Raw genomic sequence first — 15,955 nt, 5'->3', positions numbered from 1 at the left:
TCATGCTGTCCCGTGCCTCCCCTGCTCGCCCCGTCGACCCGTGGGAGTGTGTGTGGGGGGAGATGCGCTTCAACCGCGGTGGCCGAATGCCCCACGCCGCGACCACACCATATTAAGGCCGGCCGCAGCGCCGCGGTGCCACGTAGCACGGGGGAGGTCATCCAATCCCCTGATCGCCGGAAACCGTGAGAATTAATCCCGATAAGGGTCTCTCGGATAAAAACCGGTCGGCCAGGCGACCTCCCCTCGGAGCTCTATGGGGGGGGGGGAAATGAGTGCGGGTGTGTTCATGTGAGGTGAGGTGAGGGGGACGCGGGGTCGGCTCCGTTGCTTGGTGGTGGCGAGGTCGGGGATTTGGTGCCTGCCGAACGGCTTCGTGGCGGCGGCATCACACGGCCAAGTGTTTGGACGCCCAGTTCAATCTCCGCCGCTGGAAACAGGTGACGGCGTGGACGGGCGGTCCTGTCGTCGATGGGGGGGCCGTAGGGTGGGACCCTACGAAGGCCGTGTACGTGCCGGATGCGACCGGCCCAAAGGAGTTGTCGGCCGCCTCCACTCCGTGGCCGGCTCGAAGCGGGCCAGGGCCGCGGGCTCCGCCGCCGGCGCGGCCGCGTCGGGACGGGGTGCCCGCTGCGCGCCGCCCCGACGTCGACTGCTTCCGCTGCGGCCGTCGGGGCCACTATGCCAGGGACTGCTGGGCCCGGGTTCCGGGGCCGCCCCAGCAGGAGGCCTCGACAGCGGACGCCCCAAAGAAAGACCCTCCGGCACAGGCAAGTCGGTGCGCACCAGACACCCGGCAAGGCCTGACACCTCACTCATCGCCGTTGTTATGCGACGCGGATGTTGTAAAATACGGGAGGCCAGTATCTGAGCCTTGTCGCTCGATAACGCAGTGGCGTAAGCTGGCTCGGCGGGTTGTCGCGGCCGCTACCGGTTCGTCCACTGTACCTGGGTCCATCCAAGGGGGTGGACGTACGTATTTTGGTGGATTCCGGTGCGTCCGCGACCATTATTTCGGATGTGATATTCCATCTTTGAACATCCCACCGGGGGCCGTGAGGCCGGCTTACGCTTCCTGCATCGCTGCGAACGGGGGTAGTATGGGCATCGTGGGACAGGTGGACGCTAACATTTCTATCGGGGGTGTCTCGGCCTCGGGCGTTGTTTTGATTTCGAGGTCCCTGGCGGTTCCTTGCCTGTTGGGTACGGATTTTTTGGCTAAGATGCCCATTCTAATTAGAATCAATGAAAATTGCATAGAACTACCGGGGGGCCGGAAATTGGAATTTTTACAGTCCGCCTGGGGGCGACCGGCTCCTGTCGCCCAGGTGCAGGCGCTATCGGAAGTTTCGGTTGATATTCCACCTGGCTCTCAGATGCTCATTCCCTTACGATACCGGAAGCCGGTTCCGGGTCGGCAGGGTGCTTTTGGGATTTTGCTGTCGCCGTGCGCCGCGGTTACGGGCGGCTTAGCGCTGGTAGGGGCGCAAACTATTGTCCGTCCAGATCAGCGCCCGTTTTTACAGGTGTTAAATGCGAGTGCTGAAAGCGTGTGTGTGCCAGCTGGTACCGTTGTGGCACATGCCACTACGGCGTTTACGGCCCAGAGTGACCTGCCGGACGGGGGGCTTGTGGGTGGTGTTTCACACGATGGAGGGGTTGATGATCGTTGGATCGCCGAATTATGTGGGGAAAATTCGGCCCTTTCCACCGAGCAGCGTTGTGCGATTCATAAATTATTATCGAGCTATTCCGATGTGTTTAGCTCGGACGATTTGGACTTGGGACGCACCTCGCTTCTCTCTCATCATATCGACACGGGGGACGCTGCCCCTATCCGGTTGAACTCGCGTCGGATGAGTCCGGCTGAGCGTGAGCATGTTCGAGGGGCAGTGGAAGACATGTTGAAAGCGGATATTATATCTCCGTCTAATAGCCCATGGGGCGCGCCTGTTGTGTTGGTTAAAAAGAAGGATGGTAAATTGCGATTTTGTGTGGATTTTCGGAAGCTGAATAAAGTGTCGGTGGCAGATGCGTATCCCCTGCCGCGTATGGACGATTCTCTCGACGCCTTGTCAGGGGCTAAGTTTTTTTCAACGCTAGATCTCTTTTCGGGCTTCTGGCAGCTCCCCCTTGACGAGCCCTCGCGAGAAAAGACAGCTTTCCGTACGCCGCAGGGGTTATTCCAATTTAACTGTCTTCCGATGGGGTTGAATGCTGCCCCTGCCACTTTTCAGAGGTTGATGGAGTTGGTGTTGACGGGGTTGCAGTGGGAGACATGTCTCATTTATTTAGATGATATTATAGTCTTCAGCCGCACATTTGATGAGCATTTACTGCGGTTGGAGGCTGTATTCGCCAGAATGCGTTCTGCTAAATTGAAATTCAAGCCTAAGAAATGTCATTTACTGCAACGCTCCGTTCGATACTTGGGACATATTGTTAGTGCGGACGGGGTGGCCACGGATCCAGAGAAAACTGCTTGTGTCCGGGATTGGGCAACCCCGGCCACGGTGGGTGATGTGCGTCGGTTTTTGGGGTTCGCCTCATATTATCGGAGGTTTGTTCCGAATTTCGCTACTATCGCCAGGCCTTTGCATCTCCTTACTGGGAAGGGGCATAAATTTGTGTGGGGACCGCCGGAGGAGGCGGCGTTTCGGAGCCTGCGCGATTTACTGGCTACTGCGCCGACGTTGGATTATCCGGATTTTGAACATCCCTTCATTCTGGATACTGATGCGAGTGACACTGGTATTGGGGCGGTGTTGTCCCAGTCAAAAGGTGGTGTTGAGCGTGTGGTGGCGTATGGGAGTCGAGTTTTGTCTCCCGCGGAAACCCGTTACTGCGTCACTCGCAGGGAACTTTTGGCTATTGTGTTTTTTCTCCGCCAATTTCGACCGTATCTGTACGGTCGGTCGTTTATTGTCCGCACGGACCATGCGGCCTTACAGTACGCTCTTAAGATGGACCAGCCATCCGGACAATTGGCGAGATGGCTGGACACGTTGCAAGAATTCTCCTTCCAAATTCACCATCGGAAGGGTGTGCGTCACGCTAACGCGGACGCACTGTCCAGGTTGCCGCAACGATCCCCTTGTGCGTGTGCGTCGGGGACGCATAGGTGTGGACCGACTCAGCCCCCCCCTCAGCCTGTCGCGCTGGCGGTGGATGTTCTCGAAACTCCGCTTACACCGGGACCGGTTGATGGGGGACCGGCTGACGGGATTTTGCGTCTTCCGAGGTCTGTGTGGATTCGGGAGCAAATGTTGGACGATTCTTTGGTGTCGTTACGAAAACGAACGGAGAAGGCGGGTAAGGAACTCGGTGCGGGTGGTATTTCGGAAACTGCTCTCCGAGATGGGTTACTGATGTGGAGGGAAGGGATACAGGAACACTGGCGTCTCGTTGTGCCTGCGTCATTGCGGTACGAGTTGATTAGATCTTTGCACTGTGACACACTTTTACACCTGGGGGTGCAGAAAACCCTATTGACGCTGCAACGAGACTATTATTGGCACGGCATGACGACGGATGTCGTCGGTCACGTTCGCGCGTGTCCCGATTGTGCCCGCCGTAAACCACCTAAACATCCATATGTTCCGCCGATACAATCGATTCAAGTATCTCGGGTTAATGAGCTGGTGGCGTTAGATATTTGGGACCCTTTCCGCCATCCGCTAAGGGAAATAAGTATTTACTGGTGGGGGTGGAGTACCTCTCTCGCTGGCCGATGGCCTGGCCTTTGCCTGACCAGTCAGCGGCGTCTATCACTGACGCCTTTCTATTTGGGTATGTAATGGACAAGGGGGCGCCGGAGAGGCTCCTTACAGATCAGGGGCGTAACTTTTCGTCCAAATTGTTGGGGGAGGTGTGTGCGGCTTTGGGAACTAAAAAGATACGGACGTCCCCCTACCACCCACAAACGGATGGGATGGTGGAACGGTTGAATCGGACTCTGTCCGCCATGCTGTGCCATACAGTCGGGGAAAATCAATCTGATTGGGATTTGCATATCCCTGGGGTGCTTTCGGCGTATCGCATGACGCCGCACGCGGCTACTGGATACTCGCCGTTCTTCCTTATGTACGGCCGTGAGAATGTGCCGCCGATTAATGAGCAGTTGGGAACCGGTGCGAGGGGGCCTGTTAAGCCTCTTCCTGAGTATATTCAGGACAACGTTCGCCGTGTCACTGAGGCGAGGGAAAGAGCCCGCATGGCTACAGCCAAAGCTCAGGCCAGGAATGAGCGGTGTGCCCGACGTTCGAAGGGGGAGTGCCCCTGGAAGAAGGGGGACCTGGCCTGGCTTCATTGCCCACAGGTGCGGCCAGGTACCTCTCCTAAATTACACAAACCGTGGCAAGGTTCGGTCCGCCTCATTGAGGTTCCCAACCCACAGTCGGCGCGTGTTCAGGTTGGTTCACGGCGCTGGTTCGTGCATACATCCCGGTTGAAGCCATACATTGCCCCGCGGCCGGATGCGTCATCTCCCGAAGTTGCCTTGCCGGGGTCTGTTGCTGCCGACTCGCCCTTGCCTGTGTCTGCTGACCTTGCGAAAGCGCCTGTCGTACCCTTCACAGACAAGCCGGCCGTGACAGCGCAGGGAGGAGGACGTTCCGCTCGTGGGATGCCGACCGGTGCCGCGGAACCCACGGGACCTGCAGCTCTTCCTATCCCTCCGCGGACGCGAGTACGGGATGTCTCTGGACGCGAGCGGGACAGTGGCGGGCCTCCAATGGCGACGGAAGAACTTGCGCCCGTCGCCCCTAAAACCCTTCCACGTTCCCGCTCGGCGGGTGGGCTGCCGACCGTCCGGGACGGCCCGGCTACCCGTACTCGCTCGAAATCCCTCACGTTTCATTAGATTGTGTTGTGTTGTGTTCATTGTTATATTGTTCTTGCATGCTTCGTGTCTTTTTACGTGTTGGCCCTTTACACCCGCATTGCTTTTCAGGTTGCAATTCAGCCGAGGTCGGCTGGATTTTCTTTATGGGGGAGGGTGATGTAATGCGGGTGTAAACGGCCCTCCGGAGGTGCCGTCATGAGGGGAGGAGTTAGGTCACGTGAGGGGGAGAGGGGTTGAGTATAGAAGGAGGGGAACCGGAAGAGGATAGGGAGTGACGGGGAACCAGGAACAGAGAGAGGCCACGAAGGGCGAAGCGGAGGGTGGCGAGATCGCCACGAACACGGGGGAGCGAGGATCGGCACCGTTGGCCAGCGGTGACCGACCCGAAGCAGCGAGGAGGCTGCAGTCAGCAGCGGGGCTGCACAGAGAGTCAGCAGCGGGTCTGCATACGGTAGCAGCCAGATGGTCTGCACATAGGGGTAGCAGCGGGAGTCTGCATAGAGGTAGCAGCGAGTCTGCAGGGAGGAGGTTACAGTAGATGAAGCAGAGAGTCAGAGGGAAGAAGGAGCTATAATAGCAGTGAATAGCCGGGGGCTACAAATACAGAGTTATAACAGAGTGCCGTGTGGGTGAGGACGAGAACCCAATAAAAGACACGAAGACAGAAGGAAGTGTCCGAGTCCTTTTATTACACAGGTATGTGAATAGTACTACTTATGTCCGTGCATTATGCAGGATTAGCAGCATCAACTGGTATGTGTCTAGGTGTGACTGCAAAGTTTAGTCCTTTAGCTAAAACGGATTTCAGACCTTAATTACGACTTTGTTAACGTCTAGCTTTTCAATGTGTGGGTCCGATCTCTTGTTTGAGGCGGTTGAATTTGGAAATCAAGTTGTCCTTACATTTGGTCGACATAGCGGCAGCTGAAGAGGTAGTCATTTTGTCTACATGTTCCCAATCTGATATGGGCATTGTTGCACTCAAAGATAAGTGTGATTTGTAGAGTGTCTTGTCTAACTGATCTAGATCGGTGCGCGTAAGTCTGATTTTCTCTGAGATAAGAGCTAAGCTAGTTCTAGACAGAATTCGTTTAGCATTATAATTGCTAGAGTAGATGTAGCTCTCAAGGGCCTGAATCACATCGCTGCAGACGTAGCAAGATCTGAAATCTCTGCAACCCTCAAAAACGCTAAGATGCCAGCTAGCAACATCAGCAAAGATGAGCGTTTTTAATTAGCTCAATTAAAAAAGAGGGATGACATTGTCATCCTCTCAGCCGACAAAGGCAATGCCACTGTCATCATGGACAAAATAGAATACAACAACAAAATTCAAGAACTACTCAATGATGGCAGCTATACAAAAATAAAAAGAGACCCCACCAACAGCCTCGTTTCTAAAACCAACAAAATAATTTCTGCTTCAACCGCATTAATTGATCAGACCAAACAGTTCTCGTTGAAACCTTCTGCATCCAGGCCACCAAGATTATACGGCTTGCCAAAGATACATAAAGAAGATACACCTCTTCGTCCCATTGTCTCTACTATCAACTCCCCCACCTACAAACTGGCTCGTTTTTTGTCTGAAATCCTACGGCCTTTCACTGGAAAAACCACCTCTGCGGTACTAAACTCTACTGACCTGGTATCGACAATCAAGGGGATTTCCCTGTCCCCAGACGACCTGCTTGTCAGTTTTGATGTGGTTTCCTTATTCACCAAAGTTCCTGTACCTGACACCATCGCAATCATTTAAGACTTGGTTCATCAAGGACTGAACGCTGGGGTACCCCCCCTGGTGAGACACTGCTTAACCAATACATACTTCACCTGGAATGGAACTTTCTACAAGCAAACTGAGGGCACCCCAATGGGCTCCCCCCTATCTCCGGTTGTAGCCAACGTGTTCATGGAGAAATTTGAGACTGACGCCATCCAGACTGCCACTCTACGCCCGACCTTATGGAAGAGATACGTAGATGACACTTGTCATCTGGCCACATGGCCGGCCTGCTCTAGACCAATTTCTCCACCACATCAATTCCATACACCCAGCCATCAGATTCACCATGGAAGTCGAAAAAGATGGCAAGCTACCCTTTTTGGATGTCCTAATTAAAAGGAGACCTGATGGTTCAATGAGCCACTATGTCTACAGGAAAGTCACCCATACGGATGCTTACCTAAAACCGGATTCCCACCACCATCCATCCCAGAAAAATTCCCTCATCAAGACTCTATACCATAGAGCCCAATGCATATCCGACCAGGAACATATTGCCAGTGAACTCAAACACGTACGCCAAGCTCTTAAGGCTAATGGTTACTCCGACTACACAATCCGCAAAGCCATCACTCAAACCATCAAGAAGGATCCTGTTGAGGAGCCTTTCAAGACCATCACCTTACCCTACATTGCTGGGGTCACAAAAAAGATCTCCAAAATCCTGATAAAACACAAGATCCAGGTCCGATTCAACACAGTACATAAAATCCGTGATCTGGTCCCGTCTGTAAAAGATGTGGTTCCAGACATACAGTACCCTGGCGTCTACAAACTAAGTTGCATATTCTTAGGTGTTTTCAGTAAAGTCACGTAGGTAAAACATTAAAATTAATAAAAGTAAAATAAAATAAAAATCACGACGTTTCGGAGGCAACACAAGTCTCCGTCATCAGGTGGAACCGTCACAGCCAGATTTGCTGCATCAAGTGAGGCAATGATTCAAGATGTAATCCCTTAAAATGGAACGTTCCATTCATTGGCTACCACATTCTGATGAGCTCCCCCCCCCTCTCCTCCCCCCTCAATTTGCTTTTAAGGGATTACATCTTGAATCACTGCCTCACTTGATGCAGCAAATCTGGCTGTGACGGTTCCTCCTGATGACGGAGACTTGTGTTGCCTCCGAAACGTCGTGATTTTTATTTTTATTTTATTTTTATTAATTTTAATGTTTTACCTACGTGACTTTACCGAAAACACCTAAGAATATGAATCCTTGCAGTCACGAAAGCTTCAAATCTAAAACTAAGTTGCCTCTGTGGTAGCAGTTACATTGGAGAAACCAAACGACATGTCTCGGACCGCATCCGTGAACATGAAGCAGACTTGAAACACGGTAGGACAAACACCTCAGCTGTGGCAGATCACTGTTACAATTCAGTGGGCTCACATGATATTGACTTCTCCAATACAGAGGTTCTCTGCAAGCCATCTGGCTACCATGAGAGATTCGTTCATGAGGCGATCCACATATACAAACAGAGACAATTTCAACCGAGAAGATGGATTCTGGCTTAGCAATCATTGGAAGGACGTAATAAACCATTTCGGATCTTAACTGATTGTGTTCACGTTTACGGTGACTTTCAGACCGCGTTCCACTCACTGGCATTGTATTCTCCGCAGGGAATGGATTCTTTGCTCCGCTGCAAGTTTCCTCTCACTACTCACCCATTGACATATTTCGTTGCTTCCTCTTAGTATCTTTCACACGACGTTCAATGGTACAGTATATAATAACAAATAGTATAACATTTATATGCTTAATACAATGTACAAAGTAATATATAGTATCGTAATTGTATAGTCAATATACAGCAGTGTGATATACATTAGGGTGGGTAGAATAATACATAGTATAATATTACAATGTATAAGGTGGTTTATAGCAATACAGTATATAATTTAATGTTGGGTTTGTCTATGGCAGTATATAGTACGGTGTAGACTCGTGTGATGTAAGAGAATAAAGTTTATGTAGGGGTGTTAAAGAGAGGGCCCGTTATGCATGGCAGCCTATGGAAAACAAACACAGTGGGCGGGGCTACGTAAGTGCACGAGCAATTGCCCTCTACGACGTCCGAGCCAGACACCCTGGGGGGGGCTGGTTCGAACGTTATGATCCCCCGGGGCCCCACCCCTCAGGGAGGGGTTGGGTATAAAAGGGGATGTTTCAAAGGGCTCGGCAGTTATGTTTAAGCTAAGGGAAGAAGATTGAAGACGTCTTAGATAGAGCCCTGGACTCCCCTGGTTCGATGTCCTTTTCAGGGCCGGACAGGATTGAGCCAGCGGCGTGGTCCCGAAAGCCAGAGCCGGTGCTCTTGTAAGAGCTGGTCTGGAACTCCGGGTACCGGGCCCGACTTACCAGTGTCGGGCCAGTTAGCCTCCCCTAGCCCATTAGTGGAGGATTCGGGGCTAGGACAGAGTTAGCTAGGGGTGTATCCCGAGTTATACGGGTGAGGGGGCCGATACCCCCTCGAGTGTGTATATGCCCACTGTCATATTGTGAATAAACATACGTGTGCCTCAACCTCGGCGTCAAGCGTCCTCACCGGTACTTCAACTGGTGTCAGAAGTAATTCGAACATGGACACGCGGAAAACAGCGCGGGCCAAAGTACCGCAGGAGGAAGACACTGCCGAGATCGTCGAGCCCGAAACGGCTCCACAAGACAAGGTGCAGCCGGGGCCTGACGCCTCCTTACCGGGGCATCGAAATGAAGAGGGGCCGCAGCCAGACGCGTTACGGCTGGCTCACGGGAGGCTGGCGGAGCTGCTGTATGCCGCTGCCGCCACGCTGGAGACCATCACGCGACTAGGGGCCGGTGATCCAACACGGGGCGAGGCGAGCCAACGACCAGGGCGCCTTCCCGCCATTTCGGAGCAGTCCGAATTTGAAATTCCCGCCATCGACGCTACAGCTGTTCGGGGCGTGGCCAGCCTAGACATCCGCTCCAACATCGCCGTCGCTGAAGCTGCAACGTCATCACAAGCGCGACAGGCGATCCCATCGGCCGTTCGCACCGACGCACAGCCGAGTGGTGGTGACATCAGCCTGCGGGAGTCCACAACGACCGCTGCGCTTCATCAGAGACTGCCCCCGCTGAAGGAGTTCATCGGCGCGGAGGGGGACTGGGCCGGTTTTCGCCGACGTTTCCTCGCCCATCAGGAGATGGCGAAATGGTCCGATGAGGAGGCTCTCTGCGCGCTGCCGGCGCTCCTCGACGGCGACGCGCTCGCCGCCCTCACATCGGCGCCGAGAGAGAAGCGGTCTACGTTACCCATGGCACTACAGCTGCTGGGCGGGGTCTATGGACCATCGGCTGAATGCCGACAGCAATTTTACGACCGCAAGCGGGGTGAGAAGGAGTCGCCCCTAGCATATCGGACGAGCCTCCTGGCGATGGCTAAGTCGGCCTTCCCTCGTATGGACGACGACGGCGTGGACGCGATGGTTACGGAGAAGATCCTCCTCCTGGCAGACGACCTTGACATCGCGGTCGTCGCCCGGGAGGACGAGGAGATGACATCGCTCCAGGCGGCGCGGCTCCTCCACGCCAACCTCCTGTCACTGCGGCGGAAAGCCAGCAGGGCATCGGCGGGGCGTGCGGTGGCTGCAGCCACCATTCCGACGGAGGAGCTCTACGCCGTCGACCGCCGACCGCAACAGGCGACAGGAGCATGGTCGGGCCGGGACGGGCCGGGCCGTTTCAACCGTCCGTCTCCTCCGACGGCGCTCCCGCGGTGTTTCAACTGCGGCGTCCGGGGCCACGTCGCCTCGGGGTGCCGCGCTCCTCGACAGCGCGGGACGACACCTCAACGGGACGACGGGCCTCATCACAAGCTCCACCATCATAACCCGGCGAGTCGCGGCACCCCACATGTTTGGCCCACGCACACACCCGTCACGCACTCAAACACCGCAACGAGAGGGGGGCCGATATCGCGCACCATCGCACCATCACGCACCACCCCGGGTACTCATATCGAACCCGGCCAGTGGTCCGTGCTGGCCGATCGTGTGGTAGCCGCATCGTCGGGGTCGTCGGCCGTTGTGGGGCACATCGACGGGGTTGAAGTGCGCATCCTGGTCGATACGGGAGCATCGGCGACCATTATTTCGGAGTTGATTTACAATATTCTCCCTGTCCGGAGTCGTCCTTTGATTCCTGTTAACGTACCATTCTATGCGGCTAACGGGGGCTCACTTGGCATCATCGGACAAATTCGTGCCCAAATTTGTATTGGGGAAATTAAATTGTCTGGGCCGATTTTTGTTTCCTCCTCGCTGGCGGTTCCGTGCCTGCTGGGGACGGACTTCCTGGCCAAAATGCCGATTAGGATATTGATCGACCAGGGATGTATTGAGCTCCCGTCGGGCAGACGCATGGCGTTTCTGCCATCGCCTGTTACGACTCGGACGGCGTTCGCGACGGTGCCGGCATTCGTAGAGAGAACGGTGCGCGTCCCTCCGGGGGCGCAAATGTTGATTCCCTTGAAACTTCGGCGGCCCTTCGCTAAGGATGTTGGGGCCCAAGGGGTTCTGCTGGGGCCGTCTAGGGCCGGGGTTAGTGGACCTCATTTACTTCCGGCCCAGACCATAGTAAGAGGGGACGGTGAACCCTTCATCGCGGTCCTCAATGTGGGCTCGCAGACGGTGGTGGTCCCACAGGGGACTGTGCTTGCTCACGCAACGCCGGTGCCATGTGAGGAACCCGTCGCAAATCACGTCAGCGTTGTCCCTGTGCCGCGACCGCATTCGGACAGCGATGAAGGGTGGCTCGAGGCGCTTTGTGCGGGATCGACGGACCTGTCAGATTCAGAGCGTCAACAACTTAAAACACTACTGCGGGAATTTTCCGACGTTTTTAGTCGGAATAAATACGATTTGGGTTGTACTCACCTGCTGCGTCACCATATTGACACGGGTGACAGCGCGCCAATTCGCCAAAATCCGTTTCGGTTGAGTCCCGCCGAAAAGGACCATGTCAAATCGGCTGTTGATGACATGTTGGCCGCCGACATCATTTCTCCTTCCACCAGCCCTTGGGGAGCGCCGATCGTCCTGGTTAAAAAGCAGGACGGTTCGTTGCGGTTTTGCATTGATTTCCGGCGTCTTAACAAAATTTCGGTTGCCGACGCATACCCGCTCCCTCGGATGGATGAATCGCTGGACGCCTTGGCGGGAGCGCGATTCTTTTCCACACTGGATTTACTTTCGGGATTCTGGCAGCTTCCCCTGGACGATGATTCAAAGCCTAAAACTGCTTTCCGTACACCGCACGGCCTGTTCCAATTCAACCGGTTGCCGATGGGCTTACACTCAGCGCCGGCAACTTTCCAGCGTTTGATGGAATTGGTTTTTTGCTGGATTGCAATGGGAGTCGTGCCTCATTTATTTGGATGACGTTATCGTCTTTAGTAAAACTTTTGACGAACATCTCCAGAGGTTGCGGGCGGTTTTCCTAAAGATGCAGGCTGCTAATTTGAAATTCAAGCCCCAAAAATGCCATTTGTTGCGCGATTCGGTGCGTTATTTGGGGCACATCGTGGGACGCTCAGGTATTGCTACCGATCCCGCCAAAACGCAGTGTGTCAGCTCCTGGCCGACTCCCACCTTGGTGGGAGAGGTCAGGAGTTTCATTGGGTTCGCGTCGTATTACCGACGGTTCGTCGCTGATTTTGCGACAATTGCAAAACCCCTGCACGCTTTAACATCTAAAGGGGTTCGGTTCCACTGGGGTCAAGAGGAGGAGGCTGCTTTCTGCTCCCTTCGGGACGCCCTGGTAAAAGCCCCTCCCTTGATTTACCCAGATTTTTCTAAGCCCTTTTTGCTCGACACCGATGCGAGCAACACGGGTATTGGGGGTGTGCTTTCCCAGGTGGTTGATGGCGTGGAACGGGTGGTCGCGTACGGTAGTCGGGTGTTGTCTCCTGCGGAGCAAAGATATTGTGTCACCCGTAGGGAACTGTTGGCAATTGTCTATTTCATCCAACAGTATCGCCCATATCTGTACGGTCGGCATTTCACCGTCCGCACAGATCATGCGGCACTACAGTATGCCCTGCGAGTTCAACAACCATCGGGACAGTTGTCTCGATGGTTGGAGGTTCTCCAGGACTTTGATTTTGAAACCACTTACCGTAAGGGCGTTCGCCATACGAATGCGGACGCTCTGTCGCGCATGCCAACCACCTCCGAATGTGCATGCCTCCTGGGGTCGGGACGTTGCAGGACTTCAGGGGACGCATCGGTTCCGATCTTGGCAGCCACCGACGACGACGAACCATTGGTTACTAATTCGATCGAACAACAGGGAAGAGATTCCCTGTTGGGGTTGCCCGTCACTGAATGGGGGCGCCTCCAAATGGAGGATACCTCCCTCCTCGGGTGGCGTCGTCGCGTCGGGGGTGCTGGGCGGGTGAAGGGGGATTCGGATGCATGGGAAATGGTGCAAGGTCTGCTGATGCATTGGGACGGCAAATCCCAGCGACATCGGCTGGTGGTCCTGTTGTGTATGTACCCCCTTTTTATTTTTTTTTAATATTATTTTTTTTTTTAAGAATTATTCTGCCAACATAGATAATATCGTTTTTTTTTAATAGACGCGGCCACGTGGGAACGAACACGCCCCCACACTTCCACAGAGGCCCCCACACTTCCACAGATGCGCGCATACCTCATTTCAAAGGAGAGAGGACATGAAAGGGGGGGCAATAAGGTAATAAAAAAATAAACTCCCCTAAATTCACACAAGAGGAACAAGGGAGGGGGGGAATTGCAGGCGGGGGGTTGCAGAACCAGGAGACACGGAGGAAGAGATAATTATATTCTTAACAAAGAAACAGCATCGACGACAAAAAGCACAGATGGGTCTTTGAACCATGTTAAATACACAAGTTACCAACTTAACCATAAAGATTAAGCAAACAGTATCCATCCTCACTCCAATTGAAAACCAGACGACAATCTGAACCAGAATCGCGACCCATCATTGTTAATAAATACTGACATTATTTACCTTTAAAGAATATCTACACGGCCGGGCCGAAGCATCAAAGAATAATTATGGCATCGATTTCGCTCCAAAACAAAATTCCTAGCCGGGATATCAGATTAAATAATCACAAGAAGTCAAATAATAAGTACGGAATTAAAGTAGAAGAGGAATCAAGGGCGGAGAAGGCTCTCAAAATTAACCAAACACAACAACCCATGGGAAGCGAGCAACACGGCCGCCTTTGTCTTTCCGAGAGGATCTCCACACGCAGGCACAAAGCTAGGAAATGACACCCATAAAGGGGGCAATGGCTCAAAGGAAATTAACACGTCTTCGAATAAATAAGCGCATGCGCCGGGTGCTCCCACCGTGGAAACAACCGCCTTTGTCTCCCCACAACACGGACAAACACGCACGCGAAACACACGGACAAACACGCACGCGAAACACACGGACGGACACACACACGGACGCAGATGGTCCACCCCCACAGGAAGGTTTTATGACACAGCTTTTGAACAACTCGGGAAGCCGAGTGGAATTTTCCGATATAAACCGAAGGAAAATCCATACAACTCAGATCGACAGGGGCTCTGGCCTCCATCACAGATCGACAGGGGCTCTGGCCTCCATCACAGATCGACAGGGGCTCTGGCCTCCATCACAGATCGACAGGGGCTCTGGCCTCCATCACAGATCGTCAGGGGCTCTGGCCCCCATCACAGAGATCGTCAGGGGCTCTGGCCCCCATCACAGAGATCGACAGGGGCTCTGGTCCCCATCACAGATCTCCAGGGCTGTGGCTCCATCTCTCCTCGTCGCCGCCAACGAAGAAGCTCCTGTCATTCAGAATGACGAGGTTTGCGGAGTAGCGACGCGTAGCTACAAGCCGAGGTCTGCACCACCTGAGAAGAATCGCTACCCTGAGTCGCAGAGCTGCGAGTGAAGCCAACAAAGACGCCAACGTCCACCCTGCCACGAACGAAGCATCGCTCCTCGTCAGAGTGACGACCAGCGAACAACCCGCAGGAAAGGCGGAGATCGCTGAACGAGCGACAACGAGCGACACCTTGCGCCACCGAGCGACACCGAGCGACACGAGCGACCGAGCATCTTCAAGGACAGCATCGTGCCAACTCGTCATCTAGCAGTAGAAAGAGAGAGCGCACGAGCAGCACCAAGCCCCCGGAACCATCAAGCGCCAAGCAAGCAAGTTTCTTCAAGGAACATCGTGCCAACGCCGCTCAATCCAGCAGTGGAGAGAGAGAGAGAGAGAGCAAAAGCCGAGCGACACGCCGAGCGAGGGAGCAGCAGGAGCTGTTCGTATCCTCCCACACCACACAAGCTAACGACACAATTAATATTACGAGGGGACAACGCACACACAGCACGCACACGAATAAGACTTTAAAAGAAAAACTGTCTTTTCGTTTCAAAAAGGGTTGCCATTTCGAGGTGGTGCGTTCAATATCAACTGATCGTGCAAAGCAGTTGCTGCCGTCGAGTTACATAAATGCATAAGAGTTTTCGTTATTCATATTGCATAATTGCATAATGTCACAACTGCATAAGTTTTTGTCGTTCATATTAGTTAATTGCATAATCTTGCCCATGAATTATTGACGCATGTTTGACCTGCATGATAGAATGTCAAGTGCTTGTTAGAATAAAATTGTAATCCAGAAGCATATCGAGTGTTCCTTCCAAGTCCATGCAAAACTGTCTTATTCTTGACAACTGTATCCTGTGATGAGATCTGAACCTGGAGAATTCAAATAATATAAACACACTAAGATAATCAGTAAATGTTTAATCGACGATAATCGTGTTATCCTGATTGATAACTCTGGATAAACGAAACTAAGCAAATTATCATAACTGCACACATTAACATAATCGCAAGCCTCCGCAGAAATTACTACGATTATCATAATTTATGCATATTATCACACGCATTATCATAATTTATGCATATTAATACACACACTATCATAATTAATGCGATTTGCGCATTTTTCGGAAAATTATTAATATTTATTATTTTCATCAAAATTTCATAATTCCGACACATACAACATAATGGGTGGCGTCGTCCGGGATCTCTCGCAGACAGTGTTTTGCATGGATGATGGAATGAATCACTTCGTGTTAACCAGAATATCAGGATCGAACATTGCATGGTAATTGTGAACGGGCGGAAAACAAAAAAACGCCCTCTAAGGTTAAAACCCAGAATAGCAGGTTAAAACAGAGACAGTGGAATTAAGATAATATCGTATCAAACCAATTGCATCCTGTGATAAATGGTGTTAGAGGTACGCAC

This window comes from Lethenteron reissneri, unplaced genomic scaffold (genome assembly GCF_015708825.2).
Source record: "Lethenteron reissneri isolate LAM-NWPU_2019-01 unplaced genomic scaffold, ASM1570882v1 scaffold_463, whole genome shotgun sequence".
NCBI lineage: Eukaryota > Metazoa > Chordata > Hyperoartia > Petromyzontiformes > Petromyzontidae > Lethenteron > Lethenteron reissneri.
This window is presented reverse-complemented; position numbering follows the sequence as displayed.